The 27,967-nt window shown below is 33.7% G+C and overlaps 1 protein-coding gene across 11 annotated transcripts in view; it reads left to right on the top strand.

The window, feature by feature from the left end:
• Positions 1-353: 353 nt before the first annotated feature.
• LOC143223242 (catenin delta-2-like) overlaps positions 354-27,967 on the top strand; it is a 112,866-nt gene continuing 85,252 nt past the window's right edge. For 6 of the 11 annotated variants that reach the window (XM_076450926.1, XM_076450914.1, XM_076450927.1 and 3 more), the window contains exon 1: positions 354-1,893. The gene's annotated coding sequence lies outside the window, so the exon portion shown is untranslated. Of the gene's footprint in view, positions 1,894-3,703; positions 3,789-27,967 lie in introns of all 11 variants that reach the window. The other 5 variants (XM_076450916.1, XM_076450917.1, XM_076450919.1 and 2 more) reach the window with 5 other exon arrangements.

Here is a 27,967-nt window from a genome sequence, read left to right on the forward strand (position 1 = left end):
TGTATTCTATTCTACAATTATTTAAAGCAATGGATAATGACAGAAAAATATACGATTTTATTTTGTTAAGTTGATTTCATTTTGTGAAGTCGATAACGTCGACACGTAACTGTTTTATCTCTAGCCCTATTTATGGTCTTTCCTTGAGCTATTTTCTATTATTATTATTCCTGGCATTCTCCTTTTATCAAAACCCTAGTCTAATCTGTTTCTTACTAAAGCTTGGCAAATGTTTAATTCTCGTCTCGTCGCTTGTTCACCACCATACTGGAACGTGTTCCTCGTGAGCATGCGCAATAGGTACAGCTTGTGGTCGCTGCATCAGCTATAGTTCTCACGACATGTAACGAGTGGAGAAGGCTGGAAGCTTGCCAGAGTGGAGAACGTCTATGGTACGTTTCTTCAATCACAGACAGACCGAAAGCTTGGTGATCTCGAACGTGAGCTAACTGATTGTTTTGTTCCTCTGTCATCTACTAAGATTGTTCTACTGAAGTGTTTTCTTTACTTACTACTGTAAACAAAACTGTTTAAAAATTCTAGAGTTTAAAAACAAGTATTTAAAGGAAACCGGAGAACTACTCTAATGTATGCCTGAAGAAGACGAAATGAATGAACCGGCTTCCTTTCCAACAGGACTGTTAGAAGAAACGACATTTGTAAGGTTAACGTTATCTTATTCTATCTGCACTTTTTAAATAATTCTAAATATATGAAAGAAAAAAAATCATCTAGAAATCTCTATCACAACTGGTGATTACCTATGTTGCACCAGTTAGTTAAATAAATAATTTGGTGATTCTCGTTTAAATTTATTCGATAGGGCTAGAAAATGTTCGTGTTTTGAATCGGTATCCCATGTTAGATATCTGTGATCAAGTTCGTTCTTCGATTCTGAACTATCAGTATGAGCTTTCTACAAGTTCCACTACATCGTATAATTATTGAACAACAACAACAGTAGTACTCAACTCTTTCCTAACAGATTTCTTAACACTGAGTAACTTCTCATGCAGAACGGAAGTGTTGTTTGCTGGAAATCTTTTTGCGAATATCCTCTTTCGAAGGTTTATACTTCGTAGTTTTCAACAGTTTTTGTCAATTTCGTTGAACCTCATTTCCTGTTTTCTGTTACTGTAATTCACAGTAATTCAAAGTTTTCTGTGTAAATCTGTAAAGGAAACGATGTTCTTTTTAAAGTAAAATATTTTGAAAAGTTGTACGTGCTTGTTTTACGTAATCTAAATAAGAGAATTGATTACATCCAGCTACTAGAAACCTAGAAATGGAAACCACAACAGAAGTAGTGTAATTGATTTTTAACTATAAAAACATAATGTTGTGTTAAAAACGTGTCATGGAATAAGTGTCAGTATTATTAATATAACTCCAGTTCGAAACGTCTGCAAAGAATTAAGAGCTATTCGTTATAGCTGGTCAGTATTTCTAACTCTGCTCGATACACATTATTGTTCTGAGTTTCCTACTGTAACTAAAATGTTCAAGTAGTATTGTTACGTTTTGGAAGTATTGTCAACGGCTCAAGAACTCGATGAACCATATATATTCAGGTGTCCACTTCGAAACTAATATTAAACCAATGTTATTGAAACGCCACTTATAAATCACCACTACTAGAAATATTTTCATAACACCAAGGTTCGTGAAAGATCAGTTTTGTAAGACACCTTTCGTGCAAGGTAATAAACAATATTATTTGAAGCAAAGATTATAGGAAAACCAATCGCTTTCACGTCAAATAAAAACCCGCGAAGAAACTTTTTGCAAGAATCGATGAGTTTAATTCGTCTGACTATATAAACTTCGAAGTTTATAATAAGACAAGAATCAAGAATAGCCTGTAGTGTGTTTTTTCAAGAAAAGACATGGACGGTAAGTTTTCTACTTTTTAACGTAAATATTTTACTATTGGACACTATACTGGTTGGATTTAACCTTGTGACAGTAGTGATAACATTACTTTACATTTGTAAACTGAATTCTATTACCGTAGAAGCTCTGAATCTGAAGTTGTTGTTAAAACCTGACATTTTAAGATTATTATTATAATATTTAGTAACGTGATATAAATAATGTAAAAAATTTTAACAGAGTGGTTAAAACGGAGCTGTTGCTAGTATCATTATTAATACTGAAATATACATTTACGTAAAGTAACGATGATACATTTTGTGTTCATAAATGTATTCAACCAGGACGGCGTGAAACAATCTTCGTAAAAAACTTTAACGTTAATTCTTCTAACCGACAGTTGAATATAGTAAATAATTATTTTTCAAATATTGTAGTTTCTTTCATTTTTTTCACAGCTAATGCACATTAAAAATAAAATAGAATGAGCAAATGTAAGTAGAATTTAAAGAATACTGTGGAGAAAATATAGTAATATAAATTATTTTTAGAGACACTTGGGAACTTTCCCAACAGTGCCTAAGATGCTTCTTTGTTGTTGTTAAAGGATCGAAATATCAATGGAGACAAGTGCTTATACTGGTGGTTAGGAAACTTTACTGCATATTTTTTCATTAAGTAAGACATTATTATACAAAATTCAAAGGATTTACTAAGCATGAAAAAAAACAGTTGAAATAAAAAATATGTATAATGCGTATATTGTACGTCTTAAGAAACTTTAACGACTTAAATTCATACTATTTTATATTAACCAGAAACGTGTCGAAAGAAAAAAACACAAACAGCTTTGAGCGAATGTAAAAGTTTGGTTTTATTTTTTAATCCACTCGTTTCTTTTACCTTTTAATTTTTAACAAAACTTCCTAACGGTGTTCGAAACAAGATTTTCGAGTTTACACGCAAAAAAAACAACAAAAAACTGAAGATTTTCAATGAGAAATCTTTTTCGTTACTAATATAACAAGTGCTTTTGGTTACGTCATGCTGAAGTATTCTTCAAAGCGGATATTCCTAACTGTGAACGTTTCTTATTGAAAGAAAAGAATGGGTCCTTGTCTTATCCCATACATTTCAGAAGTCCATTGATATGATTATTTCTTGTGTTTAGTTTCCTCAAAATACACACAAGCGCATTCGATATGTTGACCACAAATGCTCTTTCAGATGTCGTATCTCTATCGTGTAGTTTGCATCGGCTGACTTGTGAACTGTTGCGAAATCCAACGCCTTTATAGTTTATGGTCCATTGTGAGATCCATCGCTCTTATATTTTATGATTCGTTGTAAAATCACGTTTAACAGAGCGAAAAGCAAAGTCGGACTCTGTGATTTCTGTTATTACCAAACTTCAGTTTTACAGGCTCACGAACACGCTATCTAATTCAAGTGGATCGAAATAAACTGAGATTCCGTCAGACAAACAGAGTCTATAAACACTTATTAACCTTACAATGCACGGTTAAACACCGAACAAAGTATTACTAATCGCATTAAAGAAATTTCATCCACCAGGCTTAAACGAGAGGTGATATAAAAGAATAGTCTTCCAAAACCATGACAAATGTTTCATCAGGATCTAAGCCATAAGAAAGCGAGGTGTTTTATTTTAGGACACCCTTCTAACAACAAAGCAAATGTTTTCTCAACATCTAAGCCGTCGAAGAGTTGAGGTGTTTTAAAGAAACTATAAAATTAACTTGGTTCATATTCTGACAGTAACTACTGGAATTTTTTGTTTGTTTTTGTAGTTGTTGTTTTTCTTTCACAGATGTTTCGTTGTTTACCTTGTTAATCGAAGAATACTGACCTGATTATGAGAAATCATGACTGTCAACCGTCCATGTAATCCCGAGGTATTCAGTAGAATGTAAAATCGTTAAAGAAGCTCGGCACTGTCGGCTTCTTGTTCACATGCATTATGTTGTTTTGGGCATTTATAATTTAATTTTTTTACTCCACTTTAACTGTTGATTAACTATATAAATTTTAAAACCTTGAAGCTAATATAACTTTTGTGCATTTTAGCCCCTTATTTTAGAAGGTTTCATTGTGTTTATTCTTTTGGCAAAAGGGATTTGCTTATCCAATGATCACACACCATTAAATTCTGTTACAGAGACAAACAAATATATATATTTAAGCGTGTTATTCTTGTTTGCAACTTAGTTAGAAGTAAGAACATTTTCTTTGTTTGTTCCAACAGTGAATGTAGAGAACTGTTAAATATTCCACTAAAATAAATAGTGAAAAGTTCACATGATATAACTGGAAAAACAAATACCACACGGATAGGTAGCAAGAAGATGATGTCTTTGGTTTATTTTTAAACGTATATTCATTAGTGCAAGGAGCATACACAATTAGTTGTCAAGCGCCTATGCAGATGTATATGTCACAGTTTTGGTTTAATTAAAATAAGGGTAACGAACTGCAGTTACACCTAAATCACGATGTATTTTTTTTTTAAATACAACAATGTATTCACCTTATTCCTTGAAATATGAGTATGGTGATAAACAATTGTATCTTTAACAGTTTTAACCTGATTTAACAGTTACTTAACACAGAAATAAAAAACGTATTTAGTGAACAGAAGAGAACAGAGAAAACACAAAAATACTATTCATTTCATGCCCTCTTCTACACTGTGGAAGTCATCTCTTGGTTAGAGTAATAAATAATGGTTTGTAGAATATTAAAGCCTCTTAGAAACGGTCATTTGTTGAACGCTTTTGACAACATAAGAAGTTATATAATTGTGGACCTAATATGAAACTTATTAAAATCTTCTTTGGTCCGTTTTATTTCCTTGAAACGGAATAATTCTTACGTATAAAACGTGTGGAAAAAGAATGACATTACGGGTGATATGGATATTATCAAAGAATAGAATCACCAAGTGAAGTCACAGTGGTTGGATTATTTCTTTCTTATTCTGATTGAAAGCTATAAAGTAACAACAAATACTCCTGCATTCGTTAATCGTGACGCTGAATAAACTGTGCTAACGACACTTTCCAGTTCTACAAATGAACAACGTTGCTACAACAGTAGATTTACATTAGTCCATTTGTCACTGTATTTGTGTAGCAGTCACGAATCAATTATATTTTCTTTATTGCAACTAGAAGGTTGCGATTTATTGTAGGTTGATGCCAATTTTAAATGTTGTTGTTGTTGTTTTGAATTAAGCACAAAGCTACACAATGGGCTATCTGTGCTCTGCCCATCACGGGTATCGAAACCTGGTTTTTAGCGTTATAAGTCCGCAGACATACTGCTGAGCCACTGGGGGGCCAATTTTAAATGAAATAATATATTTTAGAATTAAGAGAACTAGAAAACTAATCAAACTATCTAAACGACCCAACGAACTGTTTGTTTTAGGGCAAAGCCACATGGAGCTATTTACCGTGTCCACTACGAGGAATCACACCAAAATTTTTGTGTTGTAAACTCGTAAAATTACTGCTGTCCTACCGGCAAACGCACGGCTTTTATTTTTCGAAACGTAATTGTAAAATTACTTAATAAATGTTCATAGCAGTTTAATTGTAAGAAATACTTAAAAACTCAAGCTGAAACTAACACATTTAGGTGAAAATATTTAGAACACAAAAGTCAAGTTATCTCACTTTTAGCTGAAATTGTATGAATTAGGGGGGTTAGGGGGAAGGCAATCGATAAGATTTTTACTGCTAATAAAACTCCAGTAACTATTAGTTTTGTTGTTAGGCACAAAAGTACACAATGTACTATTGATGCTGTGGTCACCACAGGTATCGAGACTTTGTTTTAATGATAGGAACTTTCAGACATACCGCTGAGCTACTGGGAGGATCTCCAGGAGGGAGGTGGGAATTATACAATGTATATATACGTTTTTAATTATTAAATAAGATACAAAGAAACATAAACATTTCGTATAAATTAATCTTACATACAGGCTTCTCTGAGCATAATATAATATAATGATTTTATAAACAGTTATGTATTAATGGTACTAAGAGGCAGATGTAAGCACTCAAAGTACCGTAGAAATGAATTCTCAAAGTGCTTTGTTAATTGTTCATTTGAGAACGAACAGATTATGATAAAACTGAATTTTCCAGTAACTGCTTAACAATTAAATTCAGTACGTAGAGAGTTTTAGGAAAAAGTAATATGAAATTTCACGTTAATGTCGATACAGTTAAAACGTTGTGCACGATTGATATTGGTGTTGAATAGTTATTTTTTTAAATTTTAACCACATCTTAAAAACTTTTACTGGAAACAACGTAGCCCAGCACTTAACTTATCGGACTATCGATCTCAGGACCATCGTTTGAGACTTTATGTGTGTTATAAGGGTGACAGTCAACTCCCAATATTTGGTTAAACTATGTACCCATAGAATAACGGTAGGTGTTAACTAACTGTCTTTCCCCTAGTTTATATGTTCCAAATTAGCTACAGCTAGCGCAGATAGCCTTTGAGTAGCTTTTAGCGAATATCTGAAAACAAATAAACAGAAAGAAACTCTATATTAATGTTGTATTGCAAATATGAAATCTTCCTGAGGGAAACCGTTCCTTAGTTTTTCTCCATAGCATAAATATTAATGTTATTTTAAATATTTTGAGTAAAGTACCATCTTATTCAACCAGAATAATTCGGTCTTTTGTTTTTCGCCACTTTGCGATTTGCTTTATTAACTTTTTAACATACTGTACCTTAGAATTCGTCAAACGCTAGGTGTCACTACAAACTGTATATGGTTTTTAATGAAAAAGTAAAGGATCTATCGCCATGTTTTGAAAATTTTCACCAAAGGTTCAATGAAGTATATAATGAGCTTAGATAAGTGTTTGCATTACGCATGCGTGCTTGATAATGCTTTCTCCGATACATTTTATGACTTCAGCAATGTATTTTTCCACTTTGTGAATAACGTTCGGTAAGAAAGAAATGTCTGCGAAAATTCGGCTATACCTAGAGCTCTGATTGGACGATGTGAATCAAACTGCAAGCCAAGAAATTTGATAACAATGATTTCAGGCATTAATGAAACAATCAGATAGTTGTGGAAAATAACAATTAAACTATTCGGGTTACATCTTATGTGATTATAAAAATATTCCTTGATGACAAGAAATCCACTTGAAATAAAAATGTATCTCAAAACGGCTGGTATGGGTATTAACACTTTTATTGATAAGCAGAGAACAATGTTCCGACCTTTCTAGGTCATCTTCAGGTTAAGAAAGAGAGAGTTTCCAACAGTATACTCTAAAGAAATATTAAATGCTCTTAGCATCCAGGCACATTATTGTAAACAAGCAAGTATTGTCTTCACATTTATTCTTTGTATAGAACATTTCATAATAATATATAAAAAGCTTCTGTTTGTTTTTGTTTAGTACATTAATTGTAGTCTGTCGGTAACCTGTTACAGTCTTCGAAAAATTAAATTTTATCTTCAGACAAGCAATAAATATATAACTCAAGATGTCTATAACGAAAGATATTAGATTGAACTAACACTTCAAAATATGATTCATTTTGATTTTGTGTAGTTAGGTCAATCAAATAATACTGAAACATCTAAAAGAAATTAAGCGGATGAACTTGATCAAATTAAAAAACAAATCTAGGCGTGGCTCTCATAAGACATCACAAATAATCAGATAAATATATGTGATTATATTTTTTCAGTGACAATATTAATTTAAAAAAACACAAATTTACTATAAATTTGACTTTTTTATTTCTTAACTCCTTTTCTTCATCAAAACGTGTATTTCAACGAAGAAATAATGATGTAGTAACATAACCTATTCTTTCGTTTGCTATTTCCGCTCCAACAGACTAACCTCACCGGTTTCACAGCCATTCGGCGCTTCTTAGAAGAGCGAAGCTAATAAATAAAGTTATATCTTCTATAGCGGAATTCCATTGGCTTAGATGTATTGTCCTTTACACCTAAACTCAACAAACTTGACATTTTTTTGTCAGTGTACTTCTCCAATCAAAGTAGTCCCTCACGAAATCATTGATCTGTTTACCATCTTGAAACGCTAAAATCAAGGGTTCGACTTTCCGTGTTAGACAGATCGCAGATAACCTATTGTGTGATTCGGTGGTTCAATAAATAAACTCACCCAAATAGAATATTGTATTTATTTAACTAATTTGTTTACGGAAAAGTTACAAGTTCTTGATGACGAGAAATTCACTTGAAGGAAGACCGAAACGTTGTTCTCTGCTTATCAATAAAATTGTTAATACCCATACCAGCCGTTCAGAGATACAAAAGTTATTAGCTTAATAAAAACTTGTACAGTTTTTGGTTTTCCTATTTGAATTACTGTATCAAGTTCTTTGATTTGGATATTTTTATGTTTAAGTCTAAAAACAAATTTCTGATTTACTACTTAATTTCAAACATTTCTAGAAGAAAAACATTTAGTTTTCACATTATATTAATTTTTCTACATATAATTTATTTCAGGAAGTAACGCAATAAATACCTTTTTATAACCAAAGGTACCACTCAAGTTGAGTCAGTTTCAGCTTATATGATGGTAGTGCATGGTCTAGTGGTTAGTGTGCCTGGCTGGTGGTTAGTGTGCATGGTCTAGTGGTTAGTGTGCCTGGCTGGCGGTTAGTGTGCATGGTCTAGTGGATAGTGTGCCTGGCTGTGAATTGAGGGTCCACAATTCCGTACCATTACCGCTATTGCTATTTCCCACTATTTGATTCGAGTACACCAAGGGTTAGCGGTGAGTGCTGTTGGTTAACTGCATTCTTTCTGGTATATCAGTTCAAAATTAGAAATGACCCTCGCAAATAACCCTTGAGTTGTTTTGCCAAAATGCCTGAAATAACCATTCAGTGAGTTTACGGTGGTTTTATATTCTCTCAAGCAGGGAGTGTTCGCTAACCAAACATGACGACCATAAAGTACCAAATGTTATCTTACGTATTACGTGGTTGACTTGGAACTTAATTAATTTATGTAACTGCTAAGAGTAACACAAATAAGGAAATATTTTAATGGATAGACTCGTTTGTACTGTTTATGATAAGAAAATTAAGTACTGCTCATACTATAACAAACAATCCTTTCTTTGTTTGACCTTGCTGTCGGAGGTCGCTTAGTGTCTCCATAATAATGTTTCATTATAGTAATCTAACTAATAAAGTACTTAGTATCATGTGTTTTTATAGTTGTTTCTTTTAGAGAATACGATGAAATTATGTTATGTGTCCTACTAAAAATTATAATATTAGATAGACACTTATTTTGAGCTAAAAGACATGTTACCCTGAGACCTCTTTCATGACTTTTTTATCTGTTATTTTGTTGCACATTGTATAAGTAGAAAACCCGTAGCGATAAATCAAGATAAAAGTTCTCTATTTCACTCTAATAATCTGAGCGTCCACCTGTAGTAAAAGAAAGTGTGAAAAAACAACATTTTTTTCTACTGCTGCTCTGGCTAGGTATAGCTATACGATTTCTAAAGGTCGCCGGGGTTCGCATTACGAGAAATTGGTATATCTTCCATCTCAGTCCTTATCGATCTTGTATCCGAGGGAGTTGTATTCGGGGTTCATATGCCTAGTCGCTAACAAACACACTATACAGTGTGCATGAGCTTTTCCTATCAAAATAAACAATAGTACAGACTAAGGCGAACTTATAAAATAGTTTTTCAATCGAAAATCCATCAGATTTGTAAGAAATACCCTTATACGCGAGCGCGATCTACAATAAACGGAACAAAATCCGAAGGAATGTTCTCTTCAATTTCTGTTGGTTGTGATAAAAATACACATGCATTGTTTAGTTAGAATATCTAATCTTGTGAAAAGTTTGGGAAATTAGAATGAATATATTTATGTTGTCCATTGTCTGGAAACTTGACGCCTGCAGCGGTGATAAAGAAATGTCCAGTTACTTCTGACATCATAAAAAAGAACAATAATTACAGCAATCTTCAGCTGCATAAACAATGAACTGAAACACCTTTTTTGCCAATCTAATCTCCTATAGTAGTATTCATATTAAATCAAACCAAATAAAATAAAATATTCATATCAAAACAATTTGACTATAGCGGGTTTCGATACCCGGGGTGGGCACAGTACAGATAACCATTGTGTAGCTTTGTACTTAAGAGCAAACAAGCAAACAATTTGACTCTGAATTTCATGCATTTAAACTTTAATGCCTGATGAGCAATTTGTATTATACTGTTACATTGTCTAACAATTATGTTAGTCACATTATATATATATATATGTATGTATATTTAGAGAATACTCCATTTATTTGGATATGTTAAATATCCTATGTGTCGTGTGACTGACTCAACCGTGTAAATGCATTATTGTAGACATATAATAATTACTTAACAAATCAATAGTTAAGAGCTTTCAGAGGTTTAGAGAATGGCAGCTCAGCGTCATTATCAACTACATTTTTCTTGACTGTCTACTTAAAGACATTTGTCACAAGAGTTTACAATTAAAAGAGAAAACTGTAGCCATCAACTACTAGTGATTGGCTAAGAGAAAGAGCGATTGGATAGAGATAAACGATTTGATTCACGATTAACCGGTTTCAAGTGGTCATGAACTGACAATCTGTGACAGTACTATGCGAGGAACAATAGGAAGCTGACAGTAATATCAAAACGCCAGTTTGTGTTCCAGATGCAAATGGGGAAAAAAACACAACATATTCGGTGATACTTAGAGAGTAGGCTGTGAGCAGTGAATAAGTGTGTATTTATAATATAAACAGATTTTTTGCCGTTTTCTCTAATATTGGTAGAATACAAAAATTGGAAAAACGAATTTGAAACACTTGACGGTTCCGGCACTAAAAGTTGAGGTTCGTGTGTTAATATGGAGACTATTCTCGCAGCAGAGCTTTTGTTCCCTTCTTTATAAGGGTTCATAATATCCAAAATATATTTGAACACTGTTACTTATCTTATCTACTTCGCATTCTCGCTTTTCCACCCTGATAGGCAGACTTTTCTAAGAGGAAAATGCAATAACGTAATATACTGTTGTTATCCGAAATTAGTTCAAAAAGAGGCGACAGTAACTTCAACTGTCTTTACTAATTAGCACAGTCACTTGATCTTAGTTCAGTTGATCCTCTTTTGAATGATTTTTGATGTTGCATTAGTTACCATAATCTCTTACTGGCATGTAGAGACCAAACTAATTAATAAATAGACTAAATCAGTCACAGCCATGATGAATTAAAAAAAGGCTTGGGAGGTGATAGCAACTGATAATAGAAAACAAAGGTCTGGATTATTGCAGTGTTGAAACTGATGCAGTGTATTAGATAAATCTCATGAGATGAAAAAATACTGTACTTAATAACACAAATCATATGGAAATAAAAACATTTATTATTTAATTAACTCTGCCTTGATTAGTAATTACCTTTTACTGATTTACAAACATCTGGACATTACTGTAAAAACAATATTTAACAGAGATAAAGGAATGTTTTATAACTTTCTGCTGAACAAATCTGCTCTGACACTAAAAGGCACAACTTTTCACATAATCTGCATTTACTTTTTATTATCTCCACAAGTCAGAAGAAAGTTATTACAAAATGACCCCCTAAGAAATTTGGGCCAACAACCTTTAAAAGTTCAGTAATGAGAACACAGACGGTAACTAGAAAAAATGTGAATTCCAACTAAAATATTTAAAATGGTGAATCGTGCAGTTATACAAACAAGGAAATTTGGGAAAAAAAAACAGCCTACATTTTGAAATTGTAGAAATGGAACTACACAAAGACAGTTTTTTTTAAATTCAGAATATTACAGCTCTTTCCCTCTCTCTTTTCAGTTTTTTCTAAGTATCTTGCATTTCTGAATAAATCAAATTGTTATACTATAGTTACTAATATACAACAGAAATTAGAGTTGAAATAACCAAATTAATTAATCAAAATTCACAGCAAAAAATGTCGTGGAATAGAAACATAATCGTATTAAATTCATATAATTAGAAATAAAATGAAACGTTATATTCAATACAAATACAAATCAGAATACAAGTTACAGTAATTCTAAAGATACAATAAAAAACCACGTTTTGGACAAAGCGGATTGCCACATACAAAGGCCAGCGCGGTCTTATAGTTAGGGACTCGAACTGTGACCGTGAGGTTCCATAGTTTGCGTTTGGATATCAGTAAAACAAAAATTCAAGTCCCGCACTATGGAGGTTTTAAGTTATGCAAGTGCATCTAAAACAATTCCATTAATATTGTTTGTAGTGTCGTTGTGGCTTTAAGGAAACCTTGTGGTGTAGAACCTTTTCTGTTATACTTGTCTACTCTATCCTTCTCTATGTGAGTGGTGCGCTTCTTGTTGTTGACTGAAATCGTTTGGTTACCTGATGATATCTCATTTTAAGAGAGAACACCCCTTTGATAGGTTATGTTAGTAGGTGTTTCACTATCACCTGGTACCACCACTAATCTAACTTGTAAGGGATTTATATTAAAGTGATGTCCTAGTGTTGGTGGCCACAGGTTCTGCTAGCATATGATGAGTTATCAACCAGATTGTATTCCGATCTTCTACAATCATACAGGGGTATATAGTGTCAGAAATATACCATAGTTTGTTAACATAGGCAGCCAGATGTTTCACAGTTTATACGTGCTTGTCTACATACAGAAAGTGTCGAGATTGTAAAGCAGGCATTGTGTCCAAGTATCTCAAGTTGCCGCCTGTCTAACATCTTTAGAAAATATTTAATTCTCTTATTCGTTCTTGCTTCAAAGTGTGGTAAGATGGTTTACTAAGTTTTGCCAAAAATTATATTGATAAGGGTGGCGATAAACCGACTCAAATCTCCTCTGCATTTCTGCCATCGTCAGCAGCCTTTACAGATCTTTCTCTTTCCTGGTGTAGATATACGCTTCTGTGGTAAATCATGGAGACACTATAACAGTATAGAGTCATTTAGACTTCATATTCTTAGCATCCAATACTAACAAGCCACTTCCTTTACCATATACGAGACAATATTAGTCCAGCCAAAAGTCTTGCCTTCTCACTAATGCCAATCACACCACTTAAGAGCAGATAAAGTACTTTATAACTAACCTTCTTCTTTTGCCAAAAAAACACACAGCATCACTTTCTTCCTGATTCTTACATCAAGCTAATCCTTCATTTCCACTATGTACTGCATGCCAGATGCAGACAACCATGGAAACAAGAGCCATTACCATGAATGAGGCATATTTCATCTATTTTGTTGAATAGCAGCTTATTGGTAGTTCTCTGCTAGTGTTCTTGGCAGGTGGCCAGGTAGTCATTTCTCAAAGTGATTGCTACAACACGAGAAGACACATCACAAAAAAATTAGGAACTTCGCCTTGAGAGTCTCAGTTACGTTGAGCATGACCATTTTCTACCAAGAATTACTCTTCTAGAGCTAGCACTGGTTTCCCTATATTGTGTACTCATGAGACTTATCACAACAGAAAAGGAAAAATCGTTTGAAGTAATGGAAAAACAAAAAGTTAAGAAACCCACCTCTCACCCAGCTCGCCTAAATCTTGGTCAAGGCATCAAAACGTTTTGTTTTTATACTTATACTTTTGATATTCTAAAAAGAAGACTATGAAAAAAAGTTTATTTTGAATTTTGAGCAAAGCTACACGTAGACTATCTGCATTGGCCGTCTCTATTTTAATAGTGTAAGACTAGAGGGAAGGCAGCTAGCTAGCCATCACTACCCATCGCTAACTCTTGGGCTACTGTTTTTACAAACGAGCAGTAGGATTGATCTTCACATAAGAAAATTACCACTATTGAAAGGGCAATCATGTTTTGGTGAGATGAGGATTCAAACCCGTGATCCTTAAATTGCGAGTCGAGCTCCATAACCACCTGACCATGATAGAAAGCTTTACTTTTACAAAGTCCCAAAGTAACACAGAGGTATGTCTGTGGGCTTACGACGCCAGAAACTATTTCAAATAGCCGGAAATTTTAATTGAGAAGTTAATTGAATTTCGATATGTATCAAATTTATATTTGACAATAAGATTGATACACACAATTTTCTTTCTTAACACAAATATATATTTAATATACGAACAAGAATACAATTTATAATAACAGTTATTACAAATAATGGGTTACATACAAGAGTTTTACAAAGTTACAAACAATATTGAATCTTTTATCTTCTGGAACTGAATGTTTTATCGATGGTTCACGACGAGCAAATTTGTTTCAGTTGATATTAGTACAGTTCACTTAACTAGCTCTGTATTCTCTCAAGCCGTTTACAAGCAGACTTTTCACCGACGAAGATATCTAATTTCCTCGAAGAAATACTGATATTCTAAGTTAATTCTCTGAAGCTAAACAGTTTATAATGTTCGTAATCCATAAACTTTCCTGGTTAAATAGCTATAATTTCCCAATTGATAGGCGTTTATTACAGTTATAGGTTCTGAAGTTTATAGTACACTAATTGTAGCAAAATAACAATATAAAACTGTCTCTTCGCGCGTCGATTTATAAACTTCAAAGTGAGATTTTCGAAAGTTCAGTTGGCAGTAATACTCGCAATCACTAGTATTCTACACAGTATATTGTTGATTTTGCGCTCGAGAATCTTCTTCAAATTTCGAGAACAGGTGGGACTTGTGCAATAGACATCAAACAATATATATATCACATACATCAAACTGAACCAAATGTAGGTATTAAAATAAAGTTATAACAGTAAATCCGTCACAGTAGCTTTGTGCTTAACTATAAACAAATACTTGTACAAGAATTAGCCAGAGTCTGGCGAAATTTGAAAGAAATTGTGTCAAGTTCAAATAATTTACCCCTCCCTCCATCAAAGTGATTATTTTTCAAAGCTTCTAACTAATTGACTGTATTATTTATGTTTCATTTTACTATTCGTATATTGTAAACGTTGTTTAAAACTGTTAAACCTTACTTTATTTTTAAGCACCCTGTTTTTAAACATTGAATTTATTTATCATGTTTTGATAAGTTACAAACTTATGGAAGAGAAGATGTGTTTAAGATGAGAATAAATGGCCTCGACACTTCCTGCCAATATGATAAGCAATTGTGAAATATTTAACTTTTCTCAGTTAAACTAATTATTTCAGTCAGCGTATTCAAGACACGTAAGTTACAATTCACTCATGGGAGTTTCTACATCACACGTTATTAATTTGTACTTATCCACTTATCCCGTTAGTTATAAATTTTAACTTGCATCATTGTTTGATATTCGTCTTAGCATACGTTTTACAAGCTACTATTGTTTATAGGTAGGATCGCGTTAATATTTCAGGTACTCTGATTGTAGACACCGTCACTTAACTAATGTTTAGCTGTTTCCTTTCATTTATCTATGTTCAGGATGCCTTAATTAGAAATGTATTTTGATTATGTGTTTTGAATAAGGATATTTAACACAGCTTTTAATTTGATAGAACCGTTTCATGATGTATCGATCTTTGTTCTCTATACCACTGTTATCTCATCCTTAGTTGAGTTTTCTGTTAGAATTCAGCGATTGTTTAAACAAAAACATGATTTGTGACGAAGGAAAAACTTATTGGTCGTACATAAACAACCTTTTCAGAGGGAAAGCAGCCACCTATTTTACATAGGGCATTGCTGTACTGGAATGCGTTTGTTTTTGTTTAACTAGTGCAACAGCTTTTGAGATACAACACCTTTACTGTGAATTATAATTTATTATTTTAAAGAAATAATTAAATTCAATATATGTTATTCACGCACTAGCGATGAAAGACAATCTCTATGTTTTGAAGTCGTGTTTCAATATCTGAAATATAGTTATTACTTAACTAAAAATCCTTTGCTACGTTATTTAAAAATTGCTCATAAGAAGACAACTTAGTAGTTTATGACTATTTTAAGGGCATGAAGTATGATATTAGTCGCTGAAGTAAGATTTATGAAGTGGAAGGTCCGAGGTTCGAACCTATGATATGTTGATGAGGACACTCCACTTTTACAGCTGTGAATCCGTTATAAATTGTGTTATTAGACTAAGAGATGGTGATTTAACTGCCTATCGTTGGATTAACAGTTCAAAGTTAGGGATGACCTGGACTCTGTTCCAGCCATTTCCCATGTGTCGCATAGGGTATTTTAAGGTCATAAATAATAAGTATCATGACAATGACTTTCGTAACAAAAGCAAAACGTATAAATATTTATGTACTACTTTGTCCTATTATTATTTTAATATATTTTAGTTTTCTATACGGTCATTATAGAAATAAGGAGAATAAATTTAGTACTACGTTCTCTGTGATATTTGAAATTCTATAATAATATACCAAAATAATATATCAAATACATTACAATATAACAATCATTTACAAAGATACAACATGAAACTTAGAGCTAATTTTAACTTCCTATTTTTCTAAATTCTTTAAGTAGTTACCCAGACCTTTGGGATAACGATTAATCCAAAAAATAAATCTATGATCATTTTTAAAAGGCTTGAAAATCGTCCTTCTTTACTGGTTTTGCCTTCCTAGAGCTCGACTCTTTGTGGAAGTTAACTGTATTAGACATTTTGGTTGCGAAACCTTCGTGTTTTAGTTAATCATGTGATTATTCATTTGATAGTGCCATCCAGTAAAACAAAAAATAAAGATAATATGGCTACAGATATATTAATAGTTGATGTATTAATTAATTTTCTACCTATCTTTTACCAAAATATAAAATATAATTTTCACAATAAGAGTAGAAATTATTGAACTTTTCAGTAGTAAAATAATATATGCACTAATTTTATTGTAAAACAAATCGGACATTTAAATGTTTAAGTTAAATGTGATCATTTAAAGTGACACTGCACATGACACATGAAACGATTGATTCAGAATACAGTAATATAATCTGAACAGCAAGAAAAGAATATTTTAAGACTAAAGGAAAATTAAGTTGATGCAAAAACTATAACGTAATACATAATAGAGCACGTGACTTTGTTATACCGTTTAGTTGTTAGCAAGTAATTTTGAAACTCTAAATATGTTACCAAGTCGTTGTTGTATTTTTTAGTAAATCCTTTTGTTTTAAAAGCTTTCGTGATTTTAGATAGTGTAGTGGGAAGTGATATTGTTTGGGCTTTTGTATGCTTTCTTTTAATAAAAGAAAATGATATTAACTAGAATTAGCCACGTCTTCGTATATGGATCTTCTCCCTGTTTAACTAAGCATTAGTTACTGCTTATATCCTCTTTGTAATTATTAGTGTTTTATTGACAAAAGAAAGAGGAAACTCGCGCGATGCAGAAAACATTAAGTGTTGAGCACGTTTTTTAAAATTTAAATATAGAAACACGCGAGTACTAGCACGTATTTATTATTCGTATATTTAAATTTAAAATGCAGAGAACTTAAAATACTACAGAATATTTTGTAGTTATATTGTTGTTTTTTTTAAGTGGAGCTAAAAGTTTATTCAGTAAACAATAAATCTGTGTCATTCACGTCGTTGCTTGTGTATGTATGGTTCATGAGTGTTCTCAAATTTAAAAAAAGAGAGATTTAGTTTGGCAAGATCAATTCGCCTGAAGCTCATACACAGCTAAAAGAGAAACACATGGAGGGTATTATCCCCCGACCCCACATACACAACAAACATTCATACCATCTCGTACCTAGTCAGTCTACGATATCATAATGAATCCTGTACCATTTTTCCAGTAAGAGTGTGTGCCAAGCACTTTGACGACACGTGATGCAAATGTGCACAGTAATTTATGACATTCTAAAGATATTCTACGAGATTTAAATGAGGTCTTCTTTGCTGGCGAATTATTACTACAATAGTACACCATAACTCTGGTAGTATAAAGTCACGGATTATCCTTCATGAGGACAATATCTAGTTGAACTGTATTCGAAAACAAAAGTACGTTTGAGTCTTATATCTCGAGCAGTAAATCTGTCCTTATGAGACACGGTAAAGATAACTGTGTGCATTCATTGTGATGCCTGTCAGCATTATACCTGAGCCACTACAAAGACGGTCATATGCAGTGTTGTTACGTTCTGTATATGATTTAACCCTGACTCTCCAGACATGAAATCATAAATCATTTATAGAGACCTAAATCTTTAACTGATATGTTAAGGGTACATGGAGGCCTATGGTGTTGTTACTTCGAATCTGGTCGTTACATCAAAGTCCAAATGATTCGTTAAATTAATTGCAAGACCAAAGTACCTCTTCTTAACCTTAAGTTGGACCCATGAAATTTGTCGCTTGCCGAATTTATTAACAATAATCCCTCCAGTTGCTGTAAATTCTACATTAAACCCATAAGCATTATAGACTGGCAACTCCTAAGTACCAGTGATTACATCATGCAGTGAAAGTTCCATGACGTGGTCCATGCTGTCTGTCAAATGTATAAATTAGTAGTGGGGCCAATGGCCACCACTTTTTTCTACGAATCTGCATTTACAAAAATGTATGGTTCAGAGTCCGAATTTCAACATTTGAATGGCCCAGACAGCTAACTTTTACGGGAATATCCTCTCGCCATTTGCCTGCCATGGGAAGGTGATTGAGGAGGGCGCTTCACTCGCAATCAGACGGACGCAAATTCGAATCTCCGTCCCACCAAACATGCTAATGGGGGCGTTGTTACGTTATTCATTGGTAAAATAGTTGCCTAAAGGTTGGCGGTGAATGATGATGACTTGCTGCCTTCCCTCTAGTCTTTCAATGCTAAATTAAGGACGGCAAGCACACATAACTCTCGTGTAGCTTTGAGCGAAATTCAAAACAAACGAAACCTCCCGCCATCAGTATTTAACAGTATCATACTATTATACAGAGAAAGAAATCGAAATTGAAGAGGTGACCAAAGCAATAAATCGGTAAATGATTGCACCTGAAAACAAAACACAAAATACACAAAACGTTTTGCTGTGCATTATCCCAACAGAACACATGAAATTTTCTCTCAACTAACGATGTACCGACTTAGAAAACGCGTCAGTTAAGATGCAAAATTTACAAGTAAATAATCAGTTTTAATCTGTGTATTTGCATCTTTACCTGAACTTAACAGATACTGAAAAATATACCATAAATGAGAAACTCAAAAGATAAATTCATAGAGGTATTCAATGATTACTTTGTTCCTATATCATGAAGGCGAATTTGCTGTCAGCGGGAAACGATTTCTTATTAGAGATCTTCACGGGTAAAAGGCTCGCGCGGCGCAAAAGGATTGAAAATGTCATGTTGAGTTTGACATTTCGTTTATTTCTGACATGACATTTACAAGAAATCTTTACTTCACTTCTAAATTTGTCACGACAACATTTTGAGAAGTTTGACACCACCTATAGAATTGCGCGAATTCCCCAACACTTAATATCTAGGGAGATATGGCTGTCACACACGTAGATAACATTTCTAGCAGTTTCCATTTCGTTCTTGTTACTTCAAGTTTCATTTCTTTAATATGAACAGTCAAAAACTTTTACTGTCAACATAATAAAATCTGTGTTTACGGTGATGGTTACTTATGTATTTGTTTCGTCGTTATTTGTTGAGGTATTTTATGGTTCTTTATAACTGTGACCAGATGGTATAAACTACCTAGTGGTTAGAGTGCCGAACTGTGAATTAGAGGGCCCATAGTTTGCGCCCTATTGTTTCAAATTCGTCCTCTGCAATTTGAGCCCTTAGATCCATTAAAACAGCGATAGTCAAATTTCACTATTTGATTAGAATAAGCGAAGAGTTGGCAGTGGGTATTGTTGACTTGCTGCCTTCCTTTTAATGTACTAGTTCAAAATGTAAAATTTTGAGAATGTCTCAAGCAAACAACTCAGTAAATCATTAAAAATTTAAGTAGCTTCAAACATGAAAACAAGGATAAAATCTGGCCTCGTGGTTTGGGTGTTCGATTCACATGAAACACAGGATTGAAATACGTCACCTAACATGCTCATTTTTTAAGCCATGAGAATGTTATAAAGTAATGGTCAATTTCACTATTCTTTGCTGCTTTCTCTCTAGCCAAACATTTCAAAATTAGCGACAGCTAGCACAGATAACTCTCACGTATAGCTTTAAGTGAACATTTATCAAAGAAAGGTATAAATATCCATAAACTCTTATATAACCCGATCTAACACGTATAATTCAAATAGAACAAGGCATGGTTATTGTTTCTAAATGTTATGTATTTAGACATTTCTTCCGAAGCTTGTAGAACTGTGTAAGTGACGTATTTAAAATAATTTAACATTTATGTAAAGTTAGATAATAATTATACTAAATATAAGAATGCTAGAGTTAGTCGCTTGTTGTGATCTTGACGTATTGTTGCGCAACTTAAGTCGAATGAATGTCTGTCGGTGTTTAGGTAAGAAAAGTTCATACCCTGGAGGGTCAGGTTCTCTATTACCTCTTCCTCCTCCCCGTACTTATGTTCTTGACGGATTGGTATTTATAATTGTAGAACTGAATATTATTTTGATCCTTTTCAGGGCAATGTCCATGTATTGTGGCTCATATATAATGATTATTTTATTCTATCAGCAGAATGTCAAGTTTGTTGGTGGCATTTTTTTATTATTATTATTACATACATATATATATTTTATTATTATTATTATTTTTATTATTTAATATATATTTTTATTTATTTATTTTTATATTTAAAATATAAGTTAACTGGGGAGAGATATTTAGGACTAGCTTCATCATGTATGAGGTACCTGTCTAATTCGCATAGTAATTTGTTTTTCATCCAATTCTTATTAAAGTACATTATTGTACTATGTAGGAGTCTATCTGGTATGGTTGGTATGTTCGAATATTTGTGTATGAATTGAGATGATGTTGCTCTAGGAACTCTGCATGCTGTTGTGAGGAGTGTGTTTTGGATTGCTTGTAGTTTGGTTTTAATTATTTTGTCACTCCATCCATGCTGGAGCTGCATAATCTACTACTGGTCTAATATATGTTTTATAGATTTTTAGTATGTTGTATGTAGATGCTCCACTGTTTTTACCAGTTAGACTCCTAGCATAATTAGTTCTTCGCCAGACTTTATTTTTAATTTCGTTCACATGATTGATCCAAGTTAGTTTTGAATCATAGGTCAGACCTAAATATTTTGCCGATGGGGCAATCTGGAGTAGTGTGCCATTTATATATAATTCTGACTGTTGTTTTTTGTGTTTTGTCAATTTCGTAAAGACTACGAGTTGTGTTTTTGCTGTGTTTATTTTTATTCTGTATTTTTGACAGTATTCACTTATTCTATTTAGTTGCGGTTGTATGTTAGTGGCTGCTATCGTGGGTGTTGCGGCACTTTTCCAGACTGCCACATCATCTGCGAACTGTGAAGAGAATCCATGATTCGGATCCCCCAGTGGCATATTGTTTACATACATGATGAAGAGTATAGGGCTAACCACCTCTCCCTGAGGGACACCAGCTTGTGGAGTAAAATATTCAGAAAATGTTCCTTCAACATTTACTCTACACTTTCTATTTTACAAAAAGTTAGATAACCAGCAAATAATTCCTCACGGTAGTTCCATTTCATTCATTCGGAACCTTAGACCATCGTGCCAAACAGTGTCGAATGCTTTCTCGATATCAAGGAAGCAAACGACTGTACATTATTTTTTGTTGAAGCTATCTATTATGGTTTCGGTTAATCTGATTAGGTGGTCTGTCGTTTGTCTAAATTTCCTGAATCCATTTTGTTCTTTTGGTAATTTTGATGTTATCTCCAAGAATGTGGAGAGTCTATTACTGATTATTCGTTCAAGAATTTTGCATACACAGCTGGTCAGGTTGATTGGTCGGTAGCTATTAGGTTTATTTGCTGGCTTTCCTTCCTTATGGAACATTAATATATTTGCAAGCTTCCAAGAAACTGGGATGTATCCTGATGATAGAGATAGGTTGAAAAGTGAATTTAGGTGGTCAAACAATTTCGGAGTGCCCTTTTTTAGAAGGATAGCTTGTATTTCATCTCCACCTGGAGATTTGTTTTTTGTTTTTTATTGCTTCGAGTAGTTCTTGAAGGTATATTTCATTTGTTAGTAACGTGCTTGCATAATCTGTGTCGGAACTTGTATTTGTATCAGTTATGTTTATTGGAAAAATTGGTTCAAATTGATGTTTATTGTTTAATATGTGATTAGTGACTTTATTGTAGAAATATGTATTCATATCTGGATCAGTGCGAGTTTTAAAAGTATTTCTTTATTTGTGTATGCTATAGTATTATTATGTTCAAGTGAAGGATATTTCTTTGTGTCTGTATTTTCATTGGTGAGTCTTTTAAGATGTGACCAGAATTTTTTCGGGTCAGTTTTATCATTTAGTTTTGAGCAATAGTTGTCCCATTTATCTTGTTTTTTATTTGTGTTCTGATGTGATTTCTAATGTTGTTTATTTGCGTTTTGGTTTCTCTGTCTCTTGTTATCATGTACTGTCTTCTTAATTGTCTTCGTTTTTTGATTAGATTGATTATTTCTGTGGTGGGTTTCCATGTGTTGTTTGTTGTTTTATGGTATTGTTTTGGTATTGTTAACTTGGCTGCTTTCTGAAGGCATTCCGTAATTGTTTGACAGTAGTTATCCATTTCAATATGGGTTTTAACTTCTTTTATAACTTTATTAGGTAATAGGTTGTCTAATTCCTGTTTGTAATTTTGCCAATCTGCTTTTCTGTAATTAAATTTTTCTTTCCTAAATGTTATATTTTTATGGGGGGCGAGATCGAAGACACAATATTGGAAGGTGATCACTGTCAACATCTTGTCCCACTTAAAATTTTATTATTTTTTGGCTCAGATTATATGTACACATGCACAGGTCTAGTATGTCACTGGAGTTAGTGTATGTGTAGGGGTGGTATCATTTAATAAGACTATATTGTTATCATCTATGAACTGTAATAGACTTCTGTCATTGTAGTTTGAGCTCCGGCATCCAAAGGTAACATTTTTACTATTTAAGTCACCCATAACTATGGAGTTTTGGTTGTGGGAAAAGATGTTGCTGAGTAATGCTATATCTAGTTGTTTATTAGGTGAGCAGTAAATTCCTGCTACAGTTACTTTTGTTTTATTTCTTTGCAGGATATTGACAGTAACATGTTCGTTGTTACTGCTCAGTTTAATTTCTATTACTGATAGCTCCATTTTGTAGAGCAGCATAATGCCTCTGTTTTCATCATTTTTATTTATTCTTTCTTTCCTTATTGTTGAATAATTTGGTATTTTAAATATATGTTATTGTATATCAGAGTTTCGCTTACTATTATAATGTCGGGGTTAGTTTCTTGTATTAGGTCTTCGATCTCATGTTTCTTGGAAGCTATTGCACCTTGGATGTTGATATATACTACTGTGAACATTATGCTGTGAGCATGTAACAAGTAAGTGTTGATATTATGTAGGGTATGTGTGGTGTGATGTGTTTTTTGGAGATATTAATCAGTAATTCGAAGCAGTTGGTTTTCGGTTCGGTTTTGTGTATTCTGTTACAAATTCTGTAAATATGTTTTTCATTATGGTTGTGAAAAGGCTTGTTTTATCTGGTGTGTTATTATTCGTTTCTTGGAGGGTGGTGCTGTTTTATTGTGGCTTTTGTGTTTGTGTTAAGGTGTTCTTATCCTGAGTAATATTGTTCTGTTCTTGCTGTTTGTGGGGTTCTTTTCCTTTTAACATTTCTGCATATGTGGTTTTAGTTGTTTTATTAAATTCTGTTGATATGTCTGTTTGTATTTGGTTGATTCTGTTCTGATGATGGTGTTCTTATCTGATATATACGTTGTTTTATTTATTTGTATTTATCATATCCTTTACAGTTGGCTGTGTGGGTTAGACCACAGTTACAACATTTGGGTGTTTCTTTATCTTTTTCGCATTGGGTGATATGGTGTTCCCCGCCACAGCCGCAGCACCTCGGTGTTGCTAAGCAGGCTGCAGAAATATGTCCATATCTTTGGCAATTGTAACATTGTATAACTACAATTGCCGGAGTTTTTAGTTGTTCTACTTGGTATTTTTGATACCAAAGCGTTATGCCATTATTTATTAATTTTAGATTGTTGTAACTGTCGTCTATGTTTATACGTATAAGATTAGTGGGTGCCTGTGTTTGCTTTGAGATTATACGATGTATATTAGTATGTGGAATGCCTTGTTCGTCTAAAGCTTGTATAATTGATTCAAGGTTAATTATTTGGTGAACCCCTCTTACTACAATGGCTTTAGGCTGCGGCTTACTTCCTGGCAGGTGGATTTTAATTTTGCCTGGTTTGAAAGCATCTGCTGGCCACTCCTTTACTAATCTGTTGAGGTCAGCAGCGTCTTGTCCTTGAACAAGGATACCACCTCGGGGCAGACGCTTGATATTAACAATAGTTACATGCGGCTTGCAGTGTTTAACCTCTGTCGCATGTAGGGGTTGGTTTTACTGGCCTGGGATAACTTCTATAATGATTGAGAATTGTGGTGGTTTTGTTTTTTGTGCCATATTGTTACTTATTTTTTGTTCTTTCTGTAATGTTTTTTTTTTATGTGACTGTAATAAAGCCTTCTTGATCTTCGGTGTCTGGCTCACTGCCTGTGGTATTTTTCACAATATTATTTTGAGTGTTTTCGGTAGATCTATCAACATCCACGGCGTTTGTTTTTACTTCTATTTCTTTTACATTGTTAGTTATTTTATTGTTAATGTTACTTGCAGGGGAAGCTACCTCTACCTCGGTATTAGTAACAACAACTGGTTCTTCTTCATTTTCGGAATTTTCCGTAGAGTTAGTTTAATAATTTTTCTTTTGACTTTTCTTCTTTTTCTTATATTATTTTCATTTGTTTTTTTCTGCTGTACTAAGTTCCTTTTTAGCTATAGTACATAGCGCTAATAATGGTGAATTAGTTAAATTACTTTTCGATTTGCCACCAACAAGACTTGACTTGTTTTCTGTATATCCTGTTCGTCCTCGGTACTTTTTCCGTCTGCCATAGTTTGTCCTGGTCTGATTTTAGTCTCCAGGTGAGATCGTAAACGCGGTTTCCCGCTCTGCTGTCAGTGATTTCATTAGGTGGCCGACGCTTTGTTTGTTTGTTTGTTTTTGAATTTCGCACAAAGCTACTCGAGGGCTATCTGTGCTAGCCGTCCCTAATTTAGCAGTGTAAGACTAGAGGGAAGGCAGCTAGTCATCACCACCCACCGCCACCTCTTGGGATACTCTTTTGCCAAAGAATAGTGGGATTGATCGTTACTTTATAACGCCCCCACGGCTGGGAGGGCAAGCATGTTTGTTGTGACGGGGATGCGAACCCGCGACCCTCGGATTACGAGTCGCACGCCTAAACACGCTTGGCCATGCTGAGCCTGTGGCCGCTGCTATAGTAGTAGTCTTTGTAGTCAATCGCACTGGTAATGTGTTTTTTTTTTTTCAGCTGTATTAGTTGGGGGAAGCCTATCTATTCAATCTTTCCTTTTTAGCGTTGAGAGAACATGTCTGTATCTTTCTCACTCTCGCCAAAAGATCCCGCAACTTAAGTTGGACATCTGTCAGTTTGTTTTGAATTTCGCGGAAAGCTATACGAGGTCTATCTGCGCTAGCCGTCCCTAATATAGTAATGTAAGCAAGAAAGAAGGCAGCTAGTCATCACCACCCTCCGCCAACTCTTGGGCTACCCTTTTACCAACTAATAGTGGGGTTGATCGTAACATTATAACGCCCCCACGGTTGAAAGGGAGAGCATGTTTGGTGGGACGAGGATTCGAACCCGCGACCCTCAGATTACGAGTCGAACGCCTTAACCCACCCGGCCATGCCGAGCCGTTGGACACCTGGTAGCACTTATCCGTTTAATTTATTCACTTTAAAGTGACTGGTTGTTCTGTTCCTCCTTGCAAAAGATTAAAAATATCTGAGAACAAGCAAAAAAGCCACTAAAATTGAATTTGTTTAATATTTTTAACCCCTAGTTAAGTGAAATATAAGTTAACTCTATTAAGCACCTAGTCCGTTCTTATGGGTTAAATTCGTATTTCAATATAAACTAGCAAATAACATTTGCCAATAATCAATTCTGTTACAGGAGTCTTAATGATTATTTAGGTAAATATTTCTTTTTTCTTGTTCAAGTTAAATAACGAAGAAATCTCCAAATAACACTCAATAAGATTACAATACTCTCGTTGAACTGGCCCACATTTTTACTGAGTTAATTCAACTATTAGCAAACAACGTTATTTAATTATCACAAAATAAAATGAGTAAAAGCCACAGAGTTACGAAAGAGTATGCTTATTCTAAGTACTTGCCACAATTTAAGCAGATAATATTTTATAACTAAAATACACTAAGAATACTGTAGCATAGGAATATAACGAATTCTATTTGCTTATAATGGGATATCTTAAGATTTAAAAAAAAAGAGAAAAAAATAAAAAGTCATGGGCAAAATCTGTTTTTGATTAATTTGTTATATTTGATTAAAATTCTGTTGTATAAAATACGTTTATTAATTTTTTTTCAGGAAATAAAACTTACATCGCAACCAATATGATGAAACGCACATATTGTATTCATTACATATACACACAGCTAATTATGAGGCTCTTGAAGAATCAGGTGAGACGACACCTGGTCTGCACCTGAAGATTGACTATATTCTAAGTCACGAACACAGTTCAATTTGTTGGTTAGGCAGATTTTTGGTTGTTTTCCTTTGTTAAGTAATCTCGGATCTCGGCAAGTACAGTTTGATTTCACACGGTTTACCACACGAATAACTTAGGGCTCTCAATTAAAGGCAGCTTTCATATTCTATTTGCTTTTCCTTCACGAACTGCCTGGAGAAAGTCGAAGATAATTAAATCACGCTAAACCAGTCATGTATAATTTGACAGCGAGTCCGAATGCTGAAAACTGCGACCTTGTGCTGGGTTAACTCTGGTTCTATTGCACAATACAATGTCTTATTTTAAGTTCACTTTTTATTGGTGTAGTTGATTTCCTTTTTTGTAACAGACGTATCTTTAAAAGTATTGTATTGTAAATTAGTATGTGAAGCTATACAACTATTTATCCGTTAAATAAACCAATTTCCTTTGTGTTTTCACTTTCAACAAAATAAGAAATGCATCATTTAACGAAATATGAATCATAGCATGACCAACCGAATAGAACAGTTTCAAGAAAGTCCTGATAACCTAACTTTATTATTGGCTATAAAAATTGATGGTGTGGTTTCTACTTATTTATCAACTTTTAATATTTTTTTACAAAAGGAATCAAAAGTTCGAACTTTGAAGTCACATTCTTGAGAATCACAACCATCTTTACGTAGTAAAATAGTGATTACGTCATTCGTACGTCATATCGCAGCGCTCTCTGAACAACGTGAAAACTTGCACAGAGACAGAGCAGTTGTTCTGCTCGGTATGAACATTTATTTCCTTTTTTAACCAATACAGGAGACATGGAACCAGACATAATACAGAAAAAAACAAAACATGAAACCAGACATGATACAGAAAAACACGAAACCAGACATCCAGTATTTTCAGAAAAAAAAACTTGCTAATTTGTTTCCAAACTTTGCTTCATAAAGAGCTTGCTTGCTCATGTGTGTAAGTTGCTTTATATAGGAGATAGTCCAATGAATAATATAACACGTGCATTAACAGTGTGGCCAAAATAAATAAACACTTGCTATATTATTTGAGCACAGGACGCATGAAACTATTTTCTTAGTGTATGAATGTATTATTTTATGCGATTGGATATAAATGACGAAACGTTAGTGACAAGACGAAAACTGTCTTTCGTTTAACACCCTTCTCATGTTGTTGAGTAAATTATGACACCCTTCCTGTAGTGTCTTTTTTGTTCAGTATAAATAACTGTCTCATTTGCCTTTTTGTTGGAAATAATGGCT

This window comes from Tachypleus tridentatus, chromosome 8 (assembly GCF_004210375.1).
Source record: "Tachypleus tridentatus isolate NWPU-2018 chromosome 8, ASM421037v1, whole genome shotgun sequence".
NCBI lineage: Eukaryota > Metazoa > Arthropoda > Merostomata > Xiphosura > Limulidae > Tachypleus > Tachypleus tridentatus.